The sequence below is a fragment of the Panthera onca genome, chromosome C2 (genome assembly GCF_046562875.1).
Source record: "Panthera onca isolate mPanOnc1 chromosome C2, mPanOnc1 haplotype 2, whole genome shotgun sequence".
NCBI classification, from domain to species: Eukaryota; Metazoa; Chordata; class Mammalia; order Carnivora; family Felidae; genus Panthera; species Panthera onca.
This window is the reverse complement of record NC_138347.1, coordinates 60,935,365-60,961,746: the sequence shown is the minus strand read 5'-3', so window position 1 is coordinate 60,961,746 and position 26,382 is coordinate 60,935,365. Positions and strand designations below refer to the sequence as shown.

At 37.4% G+C, this 26,382-nt stretch overlaps 1 protein-coding gene across 45 annotated transcripts in view; it reads left to right on the top strand.

Moving 5' to 3' along the window:
- Positions 1 to 26,382, top strand: part of ZBTB20 (zinc finger and BTB domain containing 20) — a 785,665-nt gene that overhangs the window by 407,837 nt on the left and 351,446 nt on the right. For all 45 annotated transcript variants that reach the window (XM_078453036.2, XM_060640810.3, XM_060640799.3 and 42 more), the window contains one exon: positions 3,270 to 3,317. The gene's annotated coding sequence lies outside the window, so the exon portion shown is untranslated. The remainder of the gene's footprint in view (positions 1 to 3,269; positions 3,318 to 26,382) is intronic.

The following is a 26,382-nucleotide window of genomic DNA, read 5'->3' as shown; positions in this document are numbered from 1 at the left end:
AAAACTGGCAGTTTCTGGAATTTTCCTTTTGAACTTTCTGTCACACCATTCCCTGGAACACCTTTGGGTCCATTGCACCACCTTTATGTCTCCTAGTCCCTTTGTAGCCCTTCACTCCTTTCCTACACCCCCGTGTTTTCACTAGAATAACTCCCTTCCCAGCATGAGTGGGAACTCGGTGAGATTTGTGTGAAGTTTATCAGTCTTCCTTCCCTGTTACAATATTTTATTTCATTTAATGGACTCGTGTCCTCTGGGAATCAGACATACACCTGATGAGGGAGGTTGGAGGACTTGTTGATTTTGTTTTATTCTTCCTTTTGAGTTTCTGCCTATTGAATAGTTATAAAATGGATGCCAAAATGGTAGAGAGAACCTGACTAGGCATTGTCGGGTATCTGCTAGAGGAAGGTAAGAGCAGATGTATGAGGGGTACTTCTGGTGGTAGTTCTGATCGTTCTTAATGTAATCTGTGAGAAGGTGAAAACAGTCAAGGAAGAGGGCAGACGTGAGTAGAACTCTTGAGGCACTTCACCTCCTTGTATTTGAGGTCAATAACATTGCTGTAGGTCATACTTTCCTTCTGGATGGAAAAGGCAGATGAAATGGTTCATTTGATTTTACTGAAGGTAAGAGATGAGTGTTCCTTCACTTAAAAAAAAAAGATTTAGGCTATTTCCTGGTTTGTTTACCTTTCTCTTATGTGTTAGCTATTAAATTTATGACTCCTTTTGTATGGGAAAATCTGGTGCATAAAGATAAAAATCAAAGCCAGGTGAATTTTGTCTGGTTTTTCAGGTTTCATTGCCTGAATTTGTCTCTCTTGCAACAACCGAGTGATCAAGAGACTTGGGATTATCATGTCTCTGCATCTCTGATGATGGGGGCATCTTTAATTGTCTTAATGAATCATGAGTAAGCTAGGATATATTTTTAACCATTTATAAATACACTTCCTGGTTTTTGTCTTTAAAAAAATCTATGGCTCAGGTAGATTTGTTTATGGAAAAATAATGACAGTCAATCAGAATAGTCTTTCACCAGGAAAACATACTCCTATGTATATTTTTTCTAAGTGTCCCTCTACATGTGTTATAGCTGAGTTTAGATTCCAGTATACAATTCGGTTTGTATATACCTGCATCATGTAAAATACCATACTTTATAATACAATTTGAACATGATTATTCCTCAGTAACCAGCGCTCTGTAACACTCTGTATGCAGGGAACGATTTAAAAGACAACTTAGAACTCATCGATGAGCATTTTCTTGGTTGTCAAAATAGTTGGAAGCATGTATCATAAAAGAAATAGAGGAAACTGTGTTGAAGTAAAATATCTTTGAACTTTTTTTCTTCCTGTTTCTCAGAATAGTTTTCCATTTTCATCTCGGTGGGTTTTTACACTCTCTGGACCATACTTAGGGCAGAATTGACCTTCCAGCGTCCAATGGCTGCCAACTAATTCCATTCAGCCTTCATTTTCAGTTGTAACCAGGGCCCTGGAAATAGGCCACTTCTAGTTTTTCTTTTGTAATATGGGATCCAGGCTAAGAAGGGCTAGGCCTACACCTTATGTTCCCAGGACATGCGAGAAGCTAGGGAGAGTTTTAAACATTTTCTCATTTTTCAGAAGTCCTTCAGAACACTTTCAACCTAACTTCTCCTTGCTGTTGGCATCAGTAATAGATATTTTTAAATGCTGTGACAAGACCCTTAGCCACTGATTTACCTTTCCAAACAGAATTACTCTAGTTGTGCATATAGTAGCATATAGTAGCCCCTTCATAAATATTTTACCACGTTTTTATGAGCTGATGAGGGACCTGCTATGGCACTTTCCTCCCAGTGCTTATGCAGGTGAGCAGTAAGCCACGAGAGGAGTAAGGGATAAGATGAAGTCAGATGCAGCGCTCAAGTCCCAGCAATGGACAGATCACCCCATTTTATAAGAAACCCCTTATTATCCTGCCTTTGTCTTTATAAAAGTAGCAAATTGCAGAAGGCAATTTTGTGTACTTCCTAGAAGTCCTTTTCATTGGTCAGTGCTGTGAACAGTGGGTCATTTAAAAAAACGTAATTTTTGGCAAGCTACTTTGGTGGTTCTCATTAAGTTTCATATGCAGATGTGTCAGGAACTTAGGAAATTCTGGGTCTCAAACATATTCCTCTTGCACTGTGCTACAGGGTCCTTTGAATCTTGGCTTTTCTCATTTTCCCTGGACAATTATTTTTTAGATTTCTTTTATTTATATAAGTCTTGGGATGATGAATATAGACAAATTTATATAGTTTTTCTTTTACGTAGTTTCGTTACTTTTAGTTACAATAATTCCAGATCTTTCTAAATCTATGTTGGCTTCAGTTAGTTATGCTGGTTATTTTCAAGGCGTCATTCTGGTGGTGATATTGGGGGTGGGAGGTGATCTCTGATAAACCATCTATGGCTTCTAAATTATAAAAGCAGAGAAAAAAACAAGCATGTGGAATTATTGATAGACTGCTGCTTGTTAGGCAAGCAGTTTTTAAAATGCAGATTATATAATATTGGGGGATTTCGTTGCTCCACAGTAGAAGCTTTTTAAATGTTAATTTGGGGTTTGTTTTGTTGCTCTGTGACTTAGCATAAAAGGTTTTGGTTTTAAAAGGTTTCAGTTGACTCGTTCCATTTGTCTTACAGGACTTGGAATATAATACTATACATTTATTTATGCTCATGAAGGAGAATAAGGCCAGTAACTCACAACTCATGAAACCAGGGGGTAAATAATCCATAACTTGCTCTCCCACCACTGCCGCAATATTTATATCCAGAACACAAGTAACAAGCAACCAAAAACAAGAAGAAACCAGTTTGTTTTTATTTACAAAATGTTTAATCAAAAGTACAGTAAAGTTCAAATGGAGCTGCAAATCCTGGTGGTTCACAATGGTTTGATTTATTTTTTCAAACAGACCATGGATAATTAACCATAAAACATAACTTTCCCAATACAAGTTACAGTGAATTTGCAGAAATGGGCAGCAAGTCTTCCACAACTAGTTGCAACTGGCTGGAGCCCTTCAAGCTGAACATGCAGACCGTTGCAGGCGTCACCTTCTCAGCACACCCTTGTATGTTCCTTCCAAAAGGAAGCATCCTTTACTCTTCATACAGTGTCACCGAGGCACTGTCCCAATGTGATAGGCGAATGGGTTATTTTACATGATCACCGTGTTGTCATACATTTATTAAATACCCAGGGTTGACCGTATTCTTTTCATTTCAGAATGTTTCACCATCACTAACTGGATATTTCTCACAACATTGCTGTCTGGTAAGTAACTTTCATTATTTCTAAATGACAATCTAGAATATTGTGGTGCAAAGAAGTCAAGTACACTTCTGCCAGCCTCTGAAAGAATTCAACCTGAAGGCTGTGGTGTGTCCACCACCTCCAAGTACTATTTGAACAGAACGTATTTTGACATTGGTGAACAGTTCATATTTTATATCCAGTTTGTTCATTTGAAATACCATCATTTAGAATGATAAGACATGTGATCCCAAGAACCTACGATCACAGATTTCAACGAACATTTCACAATGATTTTGCTATGCAGAGGTGGAAGCATTCAAAGGCCTTGTTTGTCAGGCTCTCTGGAGATATATATTTCCAAAGGAGACGCCTCAATGGACGTCTCCATGTGGATATTTTCCATGTGGAACATCGGACGCTTTGGCATTAAACAAACAAACACAGAACCTTCTAAACACATTTTGTGATGCTTTCAACTACTTATTATTCTATGATAGGCGAAACATTTGAAATGCATTCACTTCATTTGATCCAATCTGAAAATCAGACCTGATTGCTCTTGTGCACACCCACAAACGGAAGAGGAAAAATGTCCTTTAGGAGCATGAATATGGATAGCCACCTCTTTAATGAATTAACAGGGCCAAGACCAGAGCTGCAAGTGAGCCTCGCTTTGAAAACTTTGAGGTCTACATGTCTTTTAGTGGAAATTTGTGAAGTTTCGGGAAGGTTGGGACTGTGGCCTTCTTGATTTCTTGAGATGTCAGTGGCTGAGAGGAAGAGTGCAGGTCAGGACTGAGGGTATATTCGCAGAGCATCATCAAGTCAGAAAGAGCATAAAAGCTGAATTTGTAGAGGTTGGCCTGCCCTGAAATGAGAGGGAGGAAGACGAAAGGGGGTGACTTGCTTGGCATCTGATGAGACTCTGTCTGGCTCCAGCCAGGCCGAGTTAGTCATGAACATCATATTCATCCAAACTTTTAAAAGTTACACTCTTGACTTCACTTTATATGAATGTGCATAAAATGGGGAAAATAATCTCTTGGGGCAATAAAGATAGCTTTCTAACAGGGACTTTCTGTATCCATGGCACATAATCCATAGCTGTCGCTGTATTTTTGTTCCTAATTCTGTCGCACATCTACCTCTGAACATATCCATCTCACCAGCGAAGGCCTCAAGCCTTTAGGATTGTAACTACCCCCACCACCCCATGTGCATTCCCACGCTTTATTTGTTACACTGACTAAAAAGAAACGCGCATATCAGTGTGAGCGGCCTGAGTCCAGGGACAGGCTTATTTGGTAACTTTAATTTGTTGCTCCCATTGCTTTCATGGCTAAAGGATCTCATCACAAAATGGCCTGAATTTCACACTCTTTCTGGCTTGCAGAGAAGCTGGTTCCTCCCCTATTTCTGTCCAACACACAGAAAGCTCTTTATGTTTCTATGATCAGATAAAATCTGTATTGACGTTTCTTTTCCTGTGGGTGTATTTCGCTTCTAGGTATGAAGATTTAAAGTATCTGGGCAAAGCTGTGTGTTTGCAGTTTCTCTGTTTTTAGTGAAAAGCTCCCTGGGAAAGGAGAGCACATCTTATGCAGTAATGAATAAATATTTATTTTCATTTTAAAATGATACATGTTCATTAAAAATAATTTGGAAAAACACATAGGAGTAAAATGAAGAAAAATACAAGTAATTATTTCTATAATTTAAATCCAATCATTAGTAACCATTTGATGTATTTCTTTACTCTCATTTTTTCCCTGAGGATATATATATTTTTAAAAACATGCTGTAAACGTACTTTCTACAGAATTTCAAAATTTAACCTAAGAATTTTACATGTAATTACATGGTTCTTATAAATGTCATTTTACGAATGTGTGTGTGTGTATGTGTGTGTGTGTGTGTGTGTGTGTGTGTGTGTGTATATACATACATATATATATATATATATATATATATATATATATATTCATTCCTGAAGAGGAATTGCTTATTTAACCTAAGTGTCCGACAAGAGCATTTTGGGTGTTTTGTTTTACTTTTCACATTTCCACAATATCTTGCATACAAAGAGTAGATGAATCAATCAAAATCAATCAATAATGAATAAAAGAATGAAAGTTTAAATCAGTATATATTTTTGAATTTTTTATCATGAAAACTTTCAAATACATGAATGTAGAGATTACTATAGCGAACTCCCATGTACCCATCACTTAGCTTGCACAATGATGAGCTCATGGCCTGCCATTTTCCCATTCTACTACCATGTTACTTTGAAGCAAACCCCAGACATCACAGCATTTAGTCCATAAATATGTTGGGCCCACAAGGACATTTTCATATGTTAATGTTATAAATATTGAGGTAAATAGTTCTAATCATTATATATTGGAGTATTTTTCTTCTGAGTATACTGCCATTATGTTTCCTAAAATGTAACAATTGATTAGAAAATCTCAGCAGAGTGTTTCGTAATATTCTTAGATGCATCTGTAAGCCAAAGCGCAATTTGGTTGACTAGAGAGACATTTCACACATTTGGCTAGGTTTCATGGGGGAACTTTTCTTTGACATTTTTTTTCACTTGCCTCAAACTTAGGATGATAATTTGCTGCTAGTTCTGTATAGCATTAGTTAGACTCATGACGGGATATACACTGTGTTATATACAATTCTGTATCTGAGGTGAAAGGAAAACATAGTGCTCTGACTAGAAGTCCAGCATGGTTACAGCCAACCCATAGTGGATCAATGTGGCCAACCTACTTAAACCAGACCTAACACTGGATTTAAAACTTTCGGGTTTTTTAAAGATATATTGGCAGAAAGGAAAGGTTTCGTCCTAAGAAGGCATTTACAAAGTCTGAAAAGGGAAGAATTATATATTAATAGTCTGAATAATTAAAAAAAAGAAAAGCACTGTGTTTGGGGAAGTGAGGGTCAAAAGAGATGGTTCATTGTATAAAAAAGGGCACTCCCTATGTTGCTTATATGTATTGTTCTAGTTTACTCTAAGAATGTTTAAAGAATCTAGTTTTCTTTTGCTAGACTAGATCCTTTACACACAGAGCTCCACAGATGATGAGGGCTCTGGGCAAATTAGGCTCTCCATAGAGAACCTATAGTTAGGGTTTAGTCCTGCTTGCCGTCTTTGAATTGCAGTCAGTGACGGTTCAGTAGCAGTGTGTTGTCCAAAAGGTGTATTCCACTCATCAGAAATTCAGGATGTGAGTAACTATGTAACATACTGCATCAGTATAAACTGGATTTATGTGTTACTCAGGTCTATTTAATCTTAGGAGCACATTTTCCATTGGCCTCGAAAGTGAGTAGCTAGAATATTGATGTGCATAACCCTTGGGGAAGAAAAAAAAAAGAGCTTCTCCAACTACACTAAATCTCTAGAAAAATATGACGGCTTACAGTATGGACACATACAAAGTATTTTCAGCCAAAGTTGGTAGAGGAAAGCACATTTGAAAAAAAAAGAAAGAAAAGAAAAGAAAAGAAATAACATAAGCAATAAACTATCCCAAGCAAACAGAATGCATCTGTAAAATTTGCCAGACTGGATGGTGTAAACAATGCAAACTTTTTTCTTTCCATTTCATTTTTCCCCTCGGTCTTCTGATCCTCTCTATTTCTCCTTTACCCTGATCTGACATTACTACCATTAAAATGTCCTCAAAAGGTCAGGAAACAATCTGATAGCTTGGCATTGAGCCAGGCATTCTAAGGAAAGATAGGTAGGAACTAGCCACTATTTTAAAGCTGCAAAGACATTTTACCATACCCCATAACACCCATATTGTAAAACAGCTAACTTTTTCATCATTATTTTTAAGATTGATATTAACAACAAGACAAGTGAAATAAAGGCATAAGTCTTCACTTCTTCCTGCATCCTTTTCTTATGTGTGTTAATTATATAGCTCATGTCATATAAACCAGAATATAAACTGCCTTTTAAAGATAAGAATAAGTTTGCCCTTGGTTCTCTCTAGCTAATGTATTATACACTGCACCCAAGTGAACCATCAATGCCTCATTCTGATAATAACTATAATAATAATTATTATTATTAATGATAGTGTTTGCTTCTTGATATGTGTATGAGGTTTCCTTATGCTTGGCCTTTGGGTCTGGTGTTTGTTCAATTGTTGTTACATTTGTGACTGTATGTACCCTGAAGCTATAAAACAGCATTTCTTGGAATAAAGTAGTACTCCGTATCCTCTACACCTTTCCCCCTATGTAAGTTCAGAATCATTGGTGGATGATTCTGCTTGTATAGGGCAGAGAATCCTTTGCAAATGCCTGCATCAAGCCAGGATTTTCATTTTAGACCAAAGACACAGATAGTTGCAAAAGGAAAAAAAGCAGTTTATTTATATCATCAGATCCATGTTTCCCGAAGTTGGTGTATTTTCTGGATAAACTTTATTGGATATGTAATACATCATCATGTGCAATTACCATAAGGACGAATTATGACATTCTCTGAGTGAGATATTGGGTGACCCTGCTTTACCTGGAGTGATGAGGGAAGATTGAATACCCCATTCAAGACAGACATTCAAGATGATTTTGCAGCCAGCACAGTCACTTTACATTGGAAATGCTGAAGAGAAGGCTTAACTTTCTCTTCCTTCATTAGAAATTACTCAAAGCCTGTGATATAAACAACATACTTTGGAGATGGTCTTCTCTTTGGGGGACTGCTCCATTTGCAAACCGTGCTAGGGTCCACAGGGAATTGGTTCTGTGTGTTCTGTCCTCTTGTGTGAAATATTCTTAACATGCTGTTGATATATACTTTTTGGCCAAAAGTAATTTACTTTTTGGTTTTTGATGACCACTCTGTGAATCAACCTAATGTATTTGTGATGTGGGGAACTGTAACCTCTGAACACTCAGTTTAAAGACTTTTATAATGAATTATTTAAGGACATTTTAGCCCTTAACTGTTTCTCTGTCCACAAACAAGTTGATTGGTTAATCATGTCTTGTTTATTTTTATTGTTGTTGTGGTACACGTTGTACATAAAACAGGAACGAGGCTATTTGTAAGAGCTAATTATAATGGCAAAATTGTACTTTCTCTAACTGTTCTCTAATTTTCTAATGTTTCATTATATCAAGACCTGCACTCTAAGAAGTATGTTTCAGTTTTGCTAGGGAAATGACAGAAGAGAAAGATAAATCCAGTTCTATAAAGTGATGTCAAGCATAATTTAGCACAACTACCAATATCAATAGTTCATTCAAGCCCTAGTCCTCCACTCCTGGAGGACTTTGATTTCTGGCCATCCTTTGATAAAGATCCAGAGCAAGGAAGAAACAGAGACTAATTTTGAGACTCTTGGAGGTCTATCTTTTAGGAGGAAATGATGGTTCTAGCGGATTCTTAGGAGCCCAAGTTACTTCTGACATGGCTTCTATAGCTCTTGTTGGAATCAGAACTCACAGTTTTCTGTAGATAGAATAAAAAACCCAGAGGCTGTGTCCTTAAGACATTCTCCATGCCATTCTTTGAACAAACTTTTGCTAATGCTTACTATGTGACAGGTAAATGTGAACTCACTTACCCTTTCTTCCCTCCTTCCTTCCCTCCTTCCTTCCCTCCTTCCCTCCTTCCTTCCCTCCTGCCTTCCTTCCCTCCTTCCTTCCTTTCCTCCCTCTCTCCCTCCTTCCCTCCTTCCATCACTCCTTCCTTCCTTCCTTCCTTCCTTCCTTCCTTCCTTCTTCCCCTCTCTCCTGCTGTCCTTCCTTCCTTCCTTCCTTCCTTCCTTCCTTCCCTCCCTCCTAACTCCTTTTATTTTTTTTTTCTCATTTAAGCACGGAGAAGTTTCCTTATAGATTGCTAAGGGCCCTGTGCATATTTGCATGAAGCCAAAGATTCTGTCCCTTCTAGGAACTCTGGTTGTCAACCGGTGATCTTGCCTTTGTCTTTTCTCATAGTTCTGCCTGTGGTGCCTGTCACTAGCAGTCAAATAAGGACAATTTTACCATTCTCTCCTGCTGCTCTAATTTTTTTTAGTGCCGGTACATGAATTTGTTATTCTTTATAATTCCCTTTGAAGTTGGAAATCCAAGGGGAATCTAAAACCGACCAGATGTTTCTGCTGCTGGAGAGGGAAGAGAGTAGGATTAAGTTTAACAAAAACTTGGTCTCTAGGAAGAAAAATCATTTCAGCTGGAAATCGTCTTTAAACGCACTCATTTGCTACATATCTGTTCGTTAATTTACATTTACTAGTCCTTTGTAGACAATATCGCCTGTCAATTTACTCAGGAAAATTCATAAATTTTGTGAATAGACTCATGCTGTGGTTTGCTCAGGCCTACGTCCCCTTTGGAGTTTTAGCTCTTTCCATTGCTCTGCATATTCCCCTCGCGTGCTTCACAAGGAGGATTGTCTGTGACTGTTGTTGATGTTGCTGAAGGATCACCATCATGTCACATCAGGCTGAGAGGCCGGTTCTGCAAACTGTTTCAAGAGGGTGAGGTCAATGCAGCCTGCGGTTAGGGAGGGAAGGGAAGGAGATTTGCCAGAATGCTTCTCCTTTATGGAGAACTTCATCCACTTTAGGGATGTGTAGATCAAAACAAGAATAAGACTGATGAAGACCTTCAGGGGAAAAAAGGAAAGTTTTGTCGTCCCTCAAGGATTCAGTTGATGTTGCAGACAGCGTGAATAAACAGATTGGGAGATGAAAAATGGTAGAGAAAGTGAAGTATATGAAGGCACAAGAGAGAAAAGGGCATCTGTGCAGTGACGTTTATAGGGCCTCTCTGACTGGACATCCAAAGCTTCAGGCCCCGGTACAAGTGGGAAGAGCGAATGAAAAATTAAATTAGAGGAGAGTCTCAGAAACCAATCAGAATGTTTTGGTGGTTTGCTTAGAACTTCACGAAAGCACTGGATTGCAGAGATGCATTTTTATTTGCTCACTTCCTTCTCGGTACCTGTCCTGCTGGGTCCTGGCATCACTATTAGGGTTTCCCAGGTTTCCCGAGGTTTACTAGGAGGACAGAGAGATCTGCGGATAACTACTTTACACCCCTTCCTTTGCTCCGTGGATTAAACATTTGGAAACATCTTCCACACCTCATGAGGGAGGAATACTCACAACCCATAGTTTCTATTGCCCCAGCCTATCTTCATTTTAAATAGAAAGTCTGAATCCTCAGTAATTATATTAAGCTTCTTAAGCAGCACATATCAATTGCATATACCATTTTAAGCATTTTTTTCAGCCTCTCAAAAGAGAGTAGGGGAAGAGACAGAGAGAAATCACTTAGCAGCTGATTCACTTATTTTAAGCAGCTTTCCCCATTTTAAAATATAAAAAATTCAGGTCCTGGAACATTGGGTGATTTGAATGTTCTGTAAGGATTTGAAAAAAGATTTTTAAAATATCATATGTTCTACATTCAGGGACCCGGATTTTCAATTTAGTTCTAAAAGGAAAAAACAGGTTGAAATAAGGGAGTTTCAACCTAAACAGTCTCTCTTCTTTCTTTTCATTATTATTAATGAAATAATTATCATTTATATAATATATTATTATTATTATTATTATTATTATTATTAGTCAAATGGTATGAAAAGCATTTATGTTGGTCTCACTGCTGTGACAGAGCTTAACCTAATAATCCAAGACTTGGAACTTGGTGTTTCAATAAAGGAAACACTGTTTGAGGTATTTTCCATTCAAACCAGCATCAAAAGTTTTTAATTAACACCATCAGAAATTAACGGACTACATGCAGGACAGGGTTCCTCCATGCCCAACTACCGGGAACAAGACAGCAAGCGGGACCCAGTGTGTGTGTTTTTGTTTTATAGTGTATTTTTATTTACTCGCTGAGGCAGAGTCTGAGCTGCACGCAGTGTGGCGGACCCACAAGAGTGAAACCTGAAAGGGCTGCTCAGCTCCAGCAGTTTCATTCTGCTCACTGATGATTGTCCTGAGTTCTTTGTGGTTGTAATTGGTTAGAAAGTTTGAAATTAGCAAGTCCTTGTCAGCCCCTGAAAGCTTTGAAATCACCAGGCTTAGTACAGCTATCAAGCCCACTGAAGCCTAATCGCCTGTTGGGTGAAGAGCCTCCGAGCAGTGGGTGCCCCGTCCTCAGGCTTTGCCCCAGTGGCACTTCCCCAGCCTCTGGAGCTCTCCGTCCTAGACGGTGGCTTTGTTGAAGCCCTTTCTTTTCCATCACTGAAGCCTCTTTGGGGATGAACAGATTATGGCCTGACTAATGGTGGGGGAAGTGAGCACAAATGGGAGAAAGAGTGAAACAGAGGTTCAAGGGAATAGAGAAGAAGAAAGACGATGAAAAAGCACAAAAGAAAAAGGAAGTGGGATATGAGATGGAAAGAGCTTTGGAAATATTGACATTTGGTTTCTGTGCAACTGGATTTGATGTCTCAGGATGGAACCCACTGACAGAGCCTAAATGGTCCGTGGGGCTTTTCTTTCTTTGTTTTTTTTCAGAGCTTTTTTTTTTTTAAAGACTTGCCTATCATTGTCACAGGGAGGCCACATATGTTCATATAAGGGACCATTAGCTACCTGCCACCACCACCACCACATTTTCTAAGGATTAGGAATACAGTTCTTTCCCTTATACATTATGATAAAAGAAAGAGGGGTCTATCAATTCTCCGGTCACCACAGAAGTATCTATTGTTTAATCTTATGCTCTGGGCCCCCGAACCAAATTTTCTCCAGCAGACTCCTACCCTGATTGGTGAATTGCACAAAAAACTCCCCTTCACCCTTATAGCAACACAGGAACTGCTTGCACAGGGTTACCTAAAGTGGATATTGTCAGCAATGATGAAACGTTTATGGAAGCTTAAAGGTCTGAATAACTTCCTATAAACCTTCTCATTTACACTGAAAGCCTTCAAGCTTAATACATTTAGGTACAATATTTAATCTTTACCCATTTCTTCTCCACTTTAATACAAAACAAAACAACAAAAAATACAAGCCAAATACAGCAACATAGATATTACTGCCATGAATTCAGAGTTCAGGAAGTTTTTCAATAGGCCCAGTCATGACAAAATGATGCAAAAATGTACCACCATTTTTGGAAAATCTCCTTAAAGCAGTTCAAAGATTTCTTCCCTGAAACACAGGGAGATCGATACATATCAACTTCTAGGGGATAATTGGTGAATGAGTGTCAGGATTTTCACAAGAACTGCTGAGTCCAATCTTGACATTCTAGCCAGAGAATCAGGTAAGCCGATTAGCAAATCATCATTTTTCTATTTCTTACCTGGGCAGTGTCAGGATTTACTGTCGCAAAGTTTGACTTACAGGAGTCAGAGACACTTTATGTGGAATATAATTAGTAAAAAGATGTCATTCTAACCTTCCCCAGACCATCCTTTAGGGGCTGCTAGATCGGGCTGCAGTATAGTGTGCCCCACTCCCCAGAAGTCTTTAGAAGCTTGTCTAGCAGGTATGGCTGACACTTACCTCAGCCCTTCACCTCACCTCTGATTTCGGCTGCACTTGGAGCAGTTCTGTGTTAGCCCAGACTCCCACATCAGGAGTGTTTTTCCCAGGATCTTTTCCATGGCTAGGGGAGCTCAATAAATCTACACTGGATTGGGGAAATTGGGTTGGCAGCTTAATGCCCTGGGAGCATAATGGGAGAAACTCTCAAACAGAACTGGAGAAAAAATGTTCCAGCCTGTTTCTTTCAGATGGGTGACTCTGGAGGCATTATGTACAAGGCTCAGAGACGCAAGTGGAATTATGCTCCAGTTGGTAAACTGGTGTTACTTTGACACATTTTTATCATTGCCTTGTTTTCTTCTCTGACTCACCAATCTCTCCTTCACACCTGCCTTCTGAGATCACCTTCCAAATTACAGCTTGTACCCAGGTCCTTGTTGAAAACTCTTCTTTGGAAGGATCCCCAAAGGAGACAGTAGTCAGATTTTTTGTTTGTTTGTTTGTTTGTTTTAATTAGTCAGGTCACAGCATATTCTTCTCTATCGTCTACTACCTATAGTGAATTATTGCCCATTCATAGCCTGGTTCCCAAAGTCAAATAGAAGCCCAATTACTCACATCAATAATTGTTAACACTTGGAGAGACATTGTTTTATTCATCTGTGGTCTCCTGTACCTAGCACTGTCTTGACACATAGTAGGTGCTCAGTTAATGTTTGTTGGATGAGTGAATAAGTTCATAATTTATACCAATGACTTTTATTGTCAGTAATAAGAAATACTGGTGTTTCAATCAAGCATGAGATGTGTTACAGTAAATTTGTTATGAATAATAAATTTATGAAGTACATGTATTTAATTTACTCTTTTAAAGATTAAATTAAAACAATATTTTTCCTATATACAGTTACCCTCATATACTTGTGTTTTCTTTTTTTTTTTAATGCTTATTTATTTTTGAGAGACAGAGAAAGACAGAGAACAAGCAGGGGAGGGGCAGAGAGAAAGGAAGACACAGAATCTGAAGCAGGCACCAGGCTCTGAGCTGTCAGCACAGAGCTGGACACGGGGCTCAAAATCACAAACTGCGAGATAATGACCTGAGCCAAAGTCGGACACTTAACTGACTTAGCCACTCAGGAGCCCCATGTGTTTTCTAACATGCTTTATTAAGTGGGAACCAATGGGTAATATTTTAGTTTGGACTCCAGAAATTGCAAATAACTCTAGATAAACCCATGAGAATGTGTTAAAATCTAAATATCATCTTTCTCATACCTCAAGGTGGGGGGAAAAGGTTGAGGACTTTAGGATCATACTGTAGGAAGGGTGGCAGTATCTGCTCCCATTTGAAATATCTGATCGAGTTCAACAGGCTTTTGAATGACTCTTGTTTGGGGATATTTGTTTCTATGTCCATGTGAATCCAGTCTGGAGTAAAACATGGTGAAGTCTTATTTGTGCCTGTTTTCTAGACAGAAACATAAGATCCACAATATGTATAATCAGCACCAGGGAAGAGTCCAGCTTCTGTGATAGAAATTAATTAGGCTCCGGAACACAAATAATAATGAGATGGAAAGTTTGAAACTCTCTTTATGCTTCTTAATGTCCAAGACGATGGATATTTTAAAGCTAGTTCCAGAGTGTGGTGACCAGGAAGATCACCCTAATACCACAAGCCTCCTCCTTATAACCCAATGACCCAATCTGGACTGAAGAATGTGAAGGATAAAGAATACTACAAGAAAAGTCACCTCAGTTTCCCAACTAGTTTATTTTGTCCGCATTGGAGTACCAAAGGACCTGATGTTTCATGTTAGTTATATTCCTGTGGGAAGAAAACTGTTTCCTTCCCTACTTTTCAAAAATGTTTTAAGCTTTTATTCTGAGAAGATAAGCTTTGAGCCATTACTGAATTTGCCCCCCAAAAGAAACAAGTATCTGCCCCAGGAAGAAATGGTGATTCCCATTTACTTTCTTAGCATCTGTTGTGATACCTGGAGAAATATATAAAGTTGTAAACATTTAAAAACATATTCTTCAAGAAAAGTCAACTATCTTATCTGCTGTTTTTTCAAAGTGGCCTTATTTGAAATTTTTACTATGCCTTCCAGCATAATGTTCTAAATTCTCTCATCTTTTCTGTAGTGGTTATTGATCGACTGCCTAGGAAACCTCTTTCCATACTAGTGTTTTCCAGAAAATATAAGCTCAATTATGAAAGATCCAAAATGAGGCTCAGAAACAGTGACAGTAATTGGTAATGTGGTTTGTGGGCTGAAGAGTTCGTGGTATTAACCAGTGTGTAATTTGCCACATTATGTGAGATGGTTATGGATCCCCTCAAGGAGGCCTAGTGATAGCTGGAGCCCAAGGGTTGGTCTTTTATAGCCCAGCAGAGCCTCCTCCAAAGCTCCAAATCTCTCCTAGTTTATCCTAGTGACCAGGACAATATTACCCTTTTCTATGCATGTCTGACCTGAAAAAACTTGAAAAGTACTAGTGTTATGGACTGAATGTTTGTATCTTCCCAAAATCCATATGTAGAAGCCCTTCCCCTTACCCCCATGTGATGGTATTAGCACGTAGGGTCTTTGGGGACTAATTAGGTTTAGATAAGGTCATGAGTGTGGAGCCTGCATGCTGGAGGCTCCTTTTAACAAGAGGAGGAAACACCAGAACTTCCTCTCCCTGTGCCATATGAAGACATGGTGAGAAGGTGGCCATCTACAGACTGGAAGGAAGCCCCTCACCAGAACTCAATCATGCTGGCATCTTGGTCTTGGGCTTCTCATCCTCCAGAATGGAGAAAAATAAATTTCTGTTGTTTAAGCTACCAAGCCTATGGCATTTTATGATGGCAGCCTGAGCCAACTAAGACAACTAATCCAGTGGATATTAGTGAAGAGTAGATGAAGTATCAAAAAGAGAAAATAGACAAATAAAGACAAGTTTGCTATTAGAAAGCTGCAATTCAGAAAGTGAACTTACGGCTTTCCATAAGGGAGTGCTACCAGGTTATAAGTTTATCAGTATATATGTTCATCCAAAATGCACTGAGATGCTACATTTACACTGTTGGAGGGGGACTCTAGTACTAGTCATTAGTAGACATGTTTGTGTATGTGTATCCATCTATATCTAGCTATAGCTATAGCTATAGCTATAGCTATCTATATATCTCTATCTATAGCTATGACTGGGAATATATGCTCACCATTAACTGGATTTGTCATCTGATTTGTGTACAGGGCCCATTTCTTTTGACTCTTCTGTCTTTTACATGAATTGTTTCATTATAAGATAAAGGTAAAAATTGTAATCAAAATTATTTCCATTCTAAGTTGCAGAGTGTCTCCCCTGTTTGTGGCCATTTCCTACATATGGCTATTGTTATCTGTCCTCTGTGCCTTCACTACTCAGAGTACAGAAGTATTAGTAAAATCAGTATCACCTAAGAATTTGTTTGAAATACAGAATCTGAGGCCTCACTCCAGACCTGCTAAATGAGAACATGCGTTTTAATAAAATCCTAGATGATTTTTCTGTGCAGTGAAATGTGAAAAATACATACATGGCTAACTAAAAAGCATAGTAGCTTCTCCTCTTATGAACTTTCAACTGACAACCATTTTATATATATATATCTGTGTGTATACACCAATATCTATATCTATGTCTATATCTATATCTATATGCTATCTGTGATGGCAGGTTTTCTACACTTGTGTGTGTGTGTGTGTATATATATATATATATATATATATATATATATATATATATATCTGTCTCAGGATATATATGGCATTGGGGTGTGTGTGTGTGTGCCTATATATATATATATATAGAGAGAGAGAGAGAGAGAGAGGGAGGGAGAGAGAGAGAAGAGAAATATCTATATAGAGAGACAATATGTATACTATATATAGATAGATATAGATATATATTACATACGTGTCTGTGCATAGTATACACACAGACACACAGACACACACACACACACACACACACACACACACACATTATAAAACCTGCTACCACAGATTGCATTAATAGTTGTTTGTGTACTAGTTTGCTATTGCTGTGATAATGCTACATAACAAATAACCCCCAAATTTAAGTAGCTTATAATTGTAAACATTTATTTCTCACTTATAGGTCTATGTGGCATCTGGGTACCACTATTTTAGACTGCATTTGGTTTCATATCTTCTCTACACGCTTTTCATTCTGGGACTCAGGATGAAGGGACCAGATACTTGAGACAAAGTTTTCTTATTCCAAATTCCATGGGCATAAGAAGTCAAGCCAAATCACTACTCATGGCATTTCTGTCAACATTCCATTGGTCAAAGCAAGTAACTTGACCAAACTCAAAGTTAGGGTACAGGGATACATACTCTCTTCCCCACATTAACACACACTACTGAGAGTTATGCTAAAATCATGAGTTTTGTGTGGATATACAGCTCTGTTGCAGAAAGAGTGTGAAGAATTTGAGAAAATCAGTCTTCCATATATGGTATTGGTTTGGACTCAGAAACAAATGGCTTACACAGTTGCATAAGCAACTTAGGAAGCCTTGACGTGGTAGAGCACCTGTGTGTGTATGTGTGCTCATAACACATTTGCAATCACAGTATCTCTAACCACCCTCCAGAGGTCGTCTTCATAGATTACTTGTGAATTCCTCGTAAAGATAAGCACTGAGTAGAGAATAGGGTGTCAGAGAAAACACACTAAGTTAAAAATGAGGAGCCTTGGGTTCTACTCAAGCTATATCTCTAAGCAAGTGTGGAATCTTACACAATTCTATGAATGTTGTTGCTCAGTATTGTATCAACCAATCAGGAATGTTCCTGTCCCAGCTATTCTTTTTTATTTTTCTTATTATGAAAAGCATATATAAGCATGGTAAGATATATAGAATAAAATACAAGAGGACAATTAAAATCATCCACAATCACCCAGAAATAATTTCCTTTTAAACTTTTAGGGGATATAGCTTTCTATTTGTTTTTTTTTTCTGTGCCTTTTTATTTTTGGTAAAACACGATATACACTGTTTTGAATCATACTTTGTTACTTAAAATCTATATTATAAGTCACATGCAGTACTGTTAAATACTTTTCAACACCATTTTAATACTAATTTACTGTATTATACTTCACTACCTATTTTGTCTAATCAGATATTAAGTCTTTAAAAAGCAAAATATACCTTAAAATAAAGTATTATTTTTATCACAATTATAAAACTTTAGAAATTGAAGAAAAAGAAGGACAGTAACATTTAGTAAAGGCCTACTCTGTGCCATGCTCTATTTTTGGAACTTTATTTAAGCTGTCTCATTTAATAACATTTAGCCTGATGAGCAGTATACATGATGGTGAACTTCTCTAGGCTGTAGTCTGACTGCACAGCCAGTTACTAAGTGTGTTACTTTGTGAAAGTTTATTGTCTTCTCTTTGGCTCAGTTTCCATGCTTTAAAGTGATAACAGCAATAATAATAGCACTCACCTCCCAAAAAATGTTGTACGGATTAAATGAGTGAATACATCCAAAATGTTTAGAACAGTAGTAAATATTCAATAAATATTAACTATCATTTCTGTCTTTTGATGCCTACATTAAAGTCTCCCATAAAGCCTTTCATTAAAATATAAATCCACATTTATTTCAACTTCTTTGGGTATAAGTAGGTTCTAAGAAGTAATTTAATATAAATGGAAAACACCAACTAAGTAAGAGCTCTAAATTGTTTTTAATACTGGCTCCCAGCCTCTTAATAGTGTGGCCTCTGGGAATTTAGTTACGATTCTTACATTCAGTTATGTTTTTATTTAAAATGGATAAATACTAGCCATTTTAGTGTTTTAATGAGGATTTAAGTGAGATAATACATGTTTGGAATCTACTACCTTGCCTAGACAATAAACAGATCTCTAAGTGTTAGTCTTTTTTCCCTTGTATTGCTATGAAATTGTTTTATTTCCTTTCAGTAGCATCTCTGGGCAGGTGATTCATCTATTTTTGCCAGTATCACAAGCACTCTCATATTACTATGAGATAGTCAATAAATACCTATAGGCTATATGGAGGTAGTGATGTTAAATGGTAAGCTGGTGCATTTTTCGGTTTTCTACAGTTTATAACCAGTTTTCTCGACTGTAGCATGGAATGTACTCTTTAGATGTACCCATTGTTTATTTGATTCAATAATAGTAATTATAATATAATAGACTTCGGGGCGCCTGGGTGGCTCAGTCGGTTAAGAGGCTGACTTCGGCTCAGGTCATGATCTCCCAGTCCGTGGGTTCGAGCCCCACATCGGGCTCTGTGCTGACAGCTCAGAGCCTGGAGCCTGTTTCAGATTCTGTGTCTCCCTCTCTCTGACCCTCCCCCGTTCATGCTCTGTCTCTCTTTGTCTCAAAAATAAATAAACGTTAAAAAAAATTTTTAAAAATATAATAGACTTCTCTTTCTGTGCCTGTTGATTTGTGAAAGGTTTTTATTCAAACGAACAGAAAACTTTTTTATAAAGGAGCTTTTTTCCTTAGATCTATAAGCATTTAGAATTAATGACGAATGAAAAATGAGTGAGTGAATGATTGAATGACTCCATCTTATTCATCTAACAATTATTGAGCATTGGTTATGGCAGTGTAGCATCTGGATATCATACTTGGCCAAGTATATCAACACTCCATGCTTCTTATCCTTTTTTTGTTTGTAAAACTTAGGTGAACGATTAAATTCAATACCCTCAGTTGTTAATCTTCTAGATTCTAGAAGGAGAGAGACTTGGAAACAAAGAGCTTCAATATAAGGCATAATGAAAAAGATGCTGTTGTGGTAGGATAGGCAAAATGCTGTGGGAAACCAGACAAAGTGGATGAATCTAAGCTGAATGAGAAGGAAAACTTGGAAAGACTGTGGTCTTTCAAGCAATGTTGGAGAATGAATGAGGTTTTCACCTGGTAGAAAAACCCACCTAGACTGAGGGAATGTCAGGAGAACTGAGTCAGGAAGACATGAAAGAATCTGGTGTGTTTCAGGAATGGTGAGGAAGGAGACAAGTGTGGCAGGGTATTAAGGCATTACAAAATTTGGGGGACGAGGCTGTACCAGTGTTCAGGAGCAGATCATGGATGCCTCAGAATGAAGTTCTGTTAACTAGTTCATGGAAATCATTAAACATGACTTTTTTTTTTTTTTAAGTAAAGAACAGTGGCATCCAATCTGCTTTTCAGAAGCCAGATACTACTCAATTCATAGTGGGCTCCATTGGTGATGAACTCTGGATCAAATAGAGAATCACAGTTCCACCCAAAAAGCACATCCTTGTAGGATAGACACTTTAGCCAATGAAAATGATACTATATCAAAATGAATGCAACACCAAAGTTACCTTTCTAAAAAAGAAATTGATCTTATCATTTCTCACCTTAACAATGTTTTCTCATTACTTATAAAATAAAATATAACCTTTATCGTATGTCATTACAAAGCCCTTTGTAATCAATCAGCACTTTGATTTTTCTCCTCTGTGAGATTCTGGTATCTGTCCTGTAGGATTGGTGTGAGGGGGTTCACATAAAGCACCTCATACATTGCCTTGATACATGACAGGCCCTCAGCTCGTGGGAGCTGTGATTGTAATCATCTTATCACCTCCTCTGTTCTCTCTCGCCAGCCTCATTTATACCCCTGCTACTATTTTTCAGATCTAGTTGTTCATTTTTTGTATTGCCACTGTCTATTATAATGCCTGGCACACAGTAGGTACACAATAAATTTATCTTTAGTGAATTAACCCATTCATCTAACTTCTGAAGAACATTCTTATGCCATGTATTTTGGATATAAAATACTCTTCTTTGGCGCTATGTTTTAAATAATTCTGCTGAGTTGAACCATTTAATGACAGAATTTCAAGAGAGCTTTCTTTTACCAAAAGTCCCCTCCTTTTGAAATTATCAACTCAATACAACTAAAAGGCATACATAACAAACAATGATTCTTCAAAGTGTACCTGAACACTACCAACTTTAGAATTATCCACTCCAAACACATAAATAGATATTGTTTATAATCACAGACAAAATGCCTGTACCTTCAGTGTGGAGACAAAGGAGATATTGACAAAGTCTGCTAGCTGATTGGAGAGTTTGTTGCAGTGATGGTTATGGTCTCCCATTGCCCTGAAACTTTTCCTGTCCTTAAGACAGCAGGCTTGGTGTTGTGTGAGTTCTATGTGTGCATTTTTCAACTTTTTTTCAACCTTTTTTTAAAAAAAAAAACAGAACAGAAATTCAGTTTTCAGGGTGATGCTGTCACTAATTGAAGACGCCAGGCACCCATGAAGAGTGTGTTTTGTAAGTTGTTATTTTCTGGTTTGTTGGTTTTAAAGCCAATCTAAACATGTGAAGAAAAAAATTCAAATTTTGCCAATTTGAAAGAAGCAGAAATAACTAAAATCTTCTTTTAAAATTTCTAAGCTATTATGAGAATATTACAGACAAAAGATTGTACATGAAAGAATTTTTTTTAAAAAATCAGGTTGCTTCGCCTTTCTTTAGTCACTTCAAAAGTCTTTGTCAGATATGAAAAAGAAATATACTCAAAATGAAGAGTAAATATAATTAAAATGGTTCCTTGCCTTGACATCTAAGCTTCTTATGGGCAAAAAATTTGTATAAATTTAATACTATGAAACTTGGAAAGGAGGGAGAGGAAGGAGTTTGATTTTCTAAGAGTAGGCATAGAAGATGGTGGTAGTGAAATTACATTAAATTTTAATTGCATTTGATGACAGAATTTTAGACCCATAGTGTTCTTTTTATTGCCAATACTTGGCTCTACCTAGCACACAATAATCTCTTTGTAATAGTTAACTAATGAATGAATATTAGATAGACCACATTAGTTTGCTGTAAGCACAAAGTTTCTGGTAACAAAAGTAGTTAACTCAATTGGTTCATCATTGAGACCAAATATTTATTAACACCTGCTTTTTTTTTAATATTTATTTATTTTTGAGAGATTAAGAGAGAGACAGAGCATGAATGGGAAATGGTCAGAGAGAGAGGGAGACACAGAATCCGAAGCTGAGCTGTCAGCACAGAGCTGGATGTGGGACTCAAATGCATGAATCCTGAGATCATGACCTGACCTGAAGTCAGACACTTAACCGATTGAGCCACCCAGGCACTCCTATTAATGCCTGCTTTAAATTCATTCCTTAGAAGTTAGTATAAGGTTGTGGTTAAGGGTTCACATTCTTGAACACTTAAGTGTGTACTGTGAGCATTGGTTCCTCCTGTGTAAAGTGAAGATTATGAAAGTCCCTTGTTTGGAGGATTATGGGGAGAATTACATGAGATAATGCCATAATGCACTTGGTAGAGCTCCTTGCACATAGTAAGTGTTCACTAAGTTTTAGATATTGCTATAAATACTATATTAATTGCAATATTATGAATAAGTACATGACCTGATATAATTATTATGAAGATTTAATGAGTCCATACATGTTATTACAGTGGTGTCTAGGAAATCTAAGACTTCAACAACATGTATTAAATATCTGGGAAGCTGTACACAAAACAATGAGGATTCATACTGATAATTTCTCTGAAAAGAGATACAATCTAATTGAGGAAAAGGATCATATGCATTAAGAGATTAAGGGTAGGAAAAATAAGATAAAAACAGAGAGTGATGCAAACCATAAGAGACTCTTCAATACAGAGAACAAACTGAGGGTTGGTGGGGTGGGAGGTTTGGGGGGGGTGAGAAAAATGGGTGATGGGCATTAAGGAGGGCACTTGTCGGGATGAGCACCGGGTGTTATATGTAGGCGATGAATCGCTGGATTCTACTCCTGAAGCCAGGACTACACAGTATATTAACTAACTTGAGAATAAATAAATTAAAAAAAGATTATAATCAGTAATAATGAAGCTAATAGATTATTAAGCATTGACCCCCACTAAGCTCTAATGTGCATTCTCCCATTTAACCCTCACAACTATATGAAATTGGTTTTATTACTCCTGTTTTACACAGGAGGAAACTGATGTGTAGGTATCAGTAGAGTTAAGCAATGCTTATATTTGGGGATAGACCCTTTTGTCAGACTCCAGGGCCCTGAGTATTACACAACTATGATAACCAAAGTAGGCTGTGTGTAAACAGGCATATAAGCATTCAGAAGGGAAAGTGAGCACTGATTGCTGATTAGCTGAGGAGGAGATTTGGGAGAAATAAGGAGCACTGGGCTTGGCTGTGTGTTCTAGGGCAAGTTTTTAATCTCTGTGTGTCTGTATTTTCCCATCTATAAAATGGGAATCATAGCATTACCTCTAGAGTTGTGAAGATTTAATGAATCAATCAATACTTGTGATTATAGTGGTACCTAGAATATCTGTGCATTCAATGAATGTTAGCTCTGCTGTTGTTATGAGTGACTGCAATACTTTGAAATTTCTTCCATCTAAATGAGTTTGCATTTAAAATTTAAAGAGAGACTAATATTTCAAAGGTGTATATCATTAGAAGTCTTAAAGCATGTTTTTTTTCCCTACTTTCAACCGAAGAACTCAGTTTCAGCCTAGCACAATGGGAAAAAAAAATGCATTTATCAGAGATTCCATTGTATATTTGGGTGAAAGAAGTTCGGTAAGAGGATATGTTTGAGAGCCTCACGTATTTTCTTTTTTGCTTTGCTTTGTGCCTGTCCATTGACACTTCTGTTAGCCTTCTTAAGAAAACAGTAATATCAAGTAAAAAATTATTGTCATTTTTACGTCTTCTGTACTTAGATTGTTTTTAAAAATGTGCACACAGAAACCTTAGAACAGAATCTTGGGAATGCTAAACCTTAGCTCACACTGTCACGTTTAGTCCATTTCATTAAAGGAACAGTAATGTGCTTAGTGGCTAAGTGTGTAGAAATAAAAAAAAAAGTACAGTAACCTTATTCGTGAGAAGAATATGATAATATTCATTGACAGGGGAACTACAAGGAGCAATTATCCCAAGCTGTGTCTTTCAGACAATGCTGTCAGTTTTTCTACTTTGATGAGTACAGCTGGGCTTGTGATGCAGGGCAAGAAATTCCAATGTGGCTAGCGGACCAGGGTGTTGGCTACCATATCAGCTATATGGAAGGAAAAGCATGTAAAAAAACGCCGGATTTTAAAAATGTTTATAATAGAAATGGTTATTGGCAGCACTTGGCTGGATTTGCTCTCTGCTAGTGACCCTGGCAGAAGCAGTTTATCAGAAACCCTTTTTCTTTTGCCCTTTTCAGCGGCCCTTTGAAAACAAAAAGCTTCACCAAAACACCCATATTTTTGACGTGTGTGTGTGTGTGTGTGTGTGTGTGTGTGTTTAAACACACATCACATTGGAATATTTTGCTGTGTTGGGTTTTATGTATCCTATGACTTTTTATAAATTAAAAGGCATTTTTAATATTTACTACTTCATGCAAAGAAAAGCAATTACAACTGTGTCTTTTAGATTTTTCACTTTCTGTCTTTCTGTCATTTTGTCTTTCTTTCTCTCCCTACCCTATAAGCATAGTAAAACTTAATCTCAGTATGTACAAGATAATGAATTTTACTGATTAACTGTATTTTGTGGTACCCATTCACTTTAGTCTATACCTATTTTTACCGATTATTGGAATTTTTTTATGTAAATCTTTGAGTCTATGAGTTAATAATTAAAACTAGAGCAAGGTACCATATATTCATTCCTCTCCTTGCTTTCTTTCTTTCCCTTTCAAAATACTCAACTGAAAACTTTATTGCCTAGAAGTACAGTACCTCTTTAAATACACATCGAAACTACTTTGTGTGTGAGCTATAAAACAACTAGAATTAAAACTTGTCCAAGGCCCCAAAGCCTATTCTTCACAAAGAACCTTTTTTGCCTGATTTAGAAAGTGTTTTGAATGATGCATAACTAAGTAGAGTAACTAAACAATTGCTTTTGAGCATCTGAAGCTTGCCCATTAAGATTTCTATAGCCTTTTCTTTTGCTTTTTGTGGTTTAAGAAGTGATTCATGTTCAGTATATGAAAGTTCTGAGTTCAGCCCCTTGAGCTTTTAGTGGGAGGGTCTCCGTGAATCTAATAAATAAAACAAATAATGTAAGAACTGAGTGCAGTTAAGCTCATGTGAGTTTATGCACCAAAATATTTCCTTCCTGGGAAGAAAAGGATCTATGTATGTTTTAGTTTCCTGAATTCAGAAATAGAAACACACCTAGTTTTCTTAGGAAGATACACAGGAGTCAAATTTAGTAAACAGAGGATTCGAATATTATCTGGAACTTCATAGGGTAACATCAATACTTTTTCAGATAGAAAAATCATTACCTATCAACAGGCATGACTTATGAACATATTTTAAGTAAGCAAAATTGTAGTCAGGTGCCTTAATAATGCTAAACTTGAGATGTTGCACCAATGACATATATTCTATGCAAATAAAAGACCAAAGTGTGTTAAACCTCAGGATGTGTGCCTGAGTTAGAATTACAATGCAGCTGTCACTTCTGCATTTCTTGGCTTTCATGAAACATTACTTGTGATCTTCTGTCACTTAAGTCAGTGAAGAACATGGATTTATCTTAATTTTCAACCTTTGTTTCCCCTTTTTGTGATAACAGTTATGAGATATGATGATGTACAGTGTTTCTACTTACAATGGTTTCTGCCTTGTCCCTTGGCAGCCTAAATCTTCTGGCTAATTCACTGATCAGTTAAATAGTCAAGGTTATTATTATTGTAATTATTATTTTACATTTATATAGCACTTTCCTCCAAGGGGCTTGAGGCATTTTACACACAGTAAATTACCAAATAGGCATTAATCCTTATATCACCCTGTAGGGTAGGTACAGTCACATAAATGAAATTCTACAGAAATCCTGCCTGTGTCACAACTGAGCTTTAGTTCCTCCCACCCCAGTGAACCCATCCTGCCTAATTGAAGATAAAGAGGAATGCTTGTGGCCTGGCAGGGGATGGTTCCAGGGGAGATCTTTGGGAAGATGGTCCTGTGTCCTGGCTTTGGTGCCTTGAGCTACCTTGGAAAATAACAGTAGTGAGAACAGCTCACATATATGTCCTGATTTGCAGCTCACAGATAAGTTTCACCAAAATGGTTTAATTTAATGCTGATTCAAGACAAGTTAGGATGTGACTCTAAAACGTTAATGTGCAAAAATTATTTGGTAAGTGGGTTTCAAGTGCAGATTCCAAGGCTTTCTAGCTCACAAAGAGTTTAATTTAATAAGTCAGAAAGGAGCCCTGGAATCTGTACTTTCACCCCTGGTGATTTTGAGACCTATGATGCTTCCCTATGCTTTGAAGAACCTGGGCTGATTATGGAAGAATTGTTAGTCCCCGTTCTGCATATCAGAAAATGATGGCTTGGGAAGGCAACACGTCACCGTATTTGGCAGAGCTGGAACTAGAAACCAAGTTTTCAGATTCCAAAACCAGTGTTCTTTTAATTATGCTACAATACTTCCTAGAAAGGGAAATCAGAGAAACAAAACAGTACT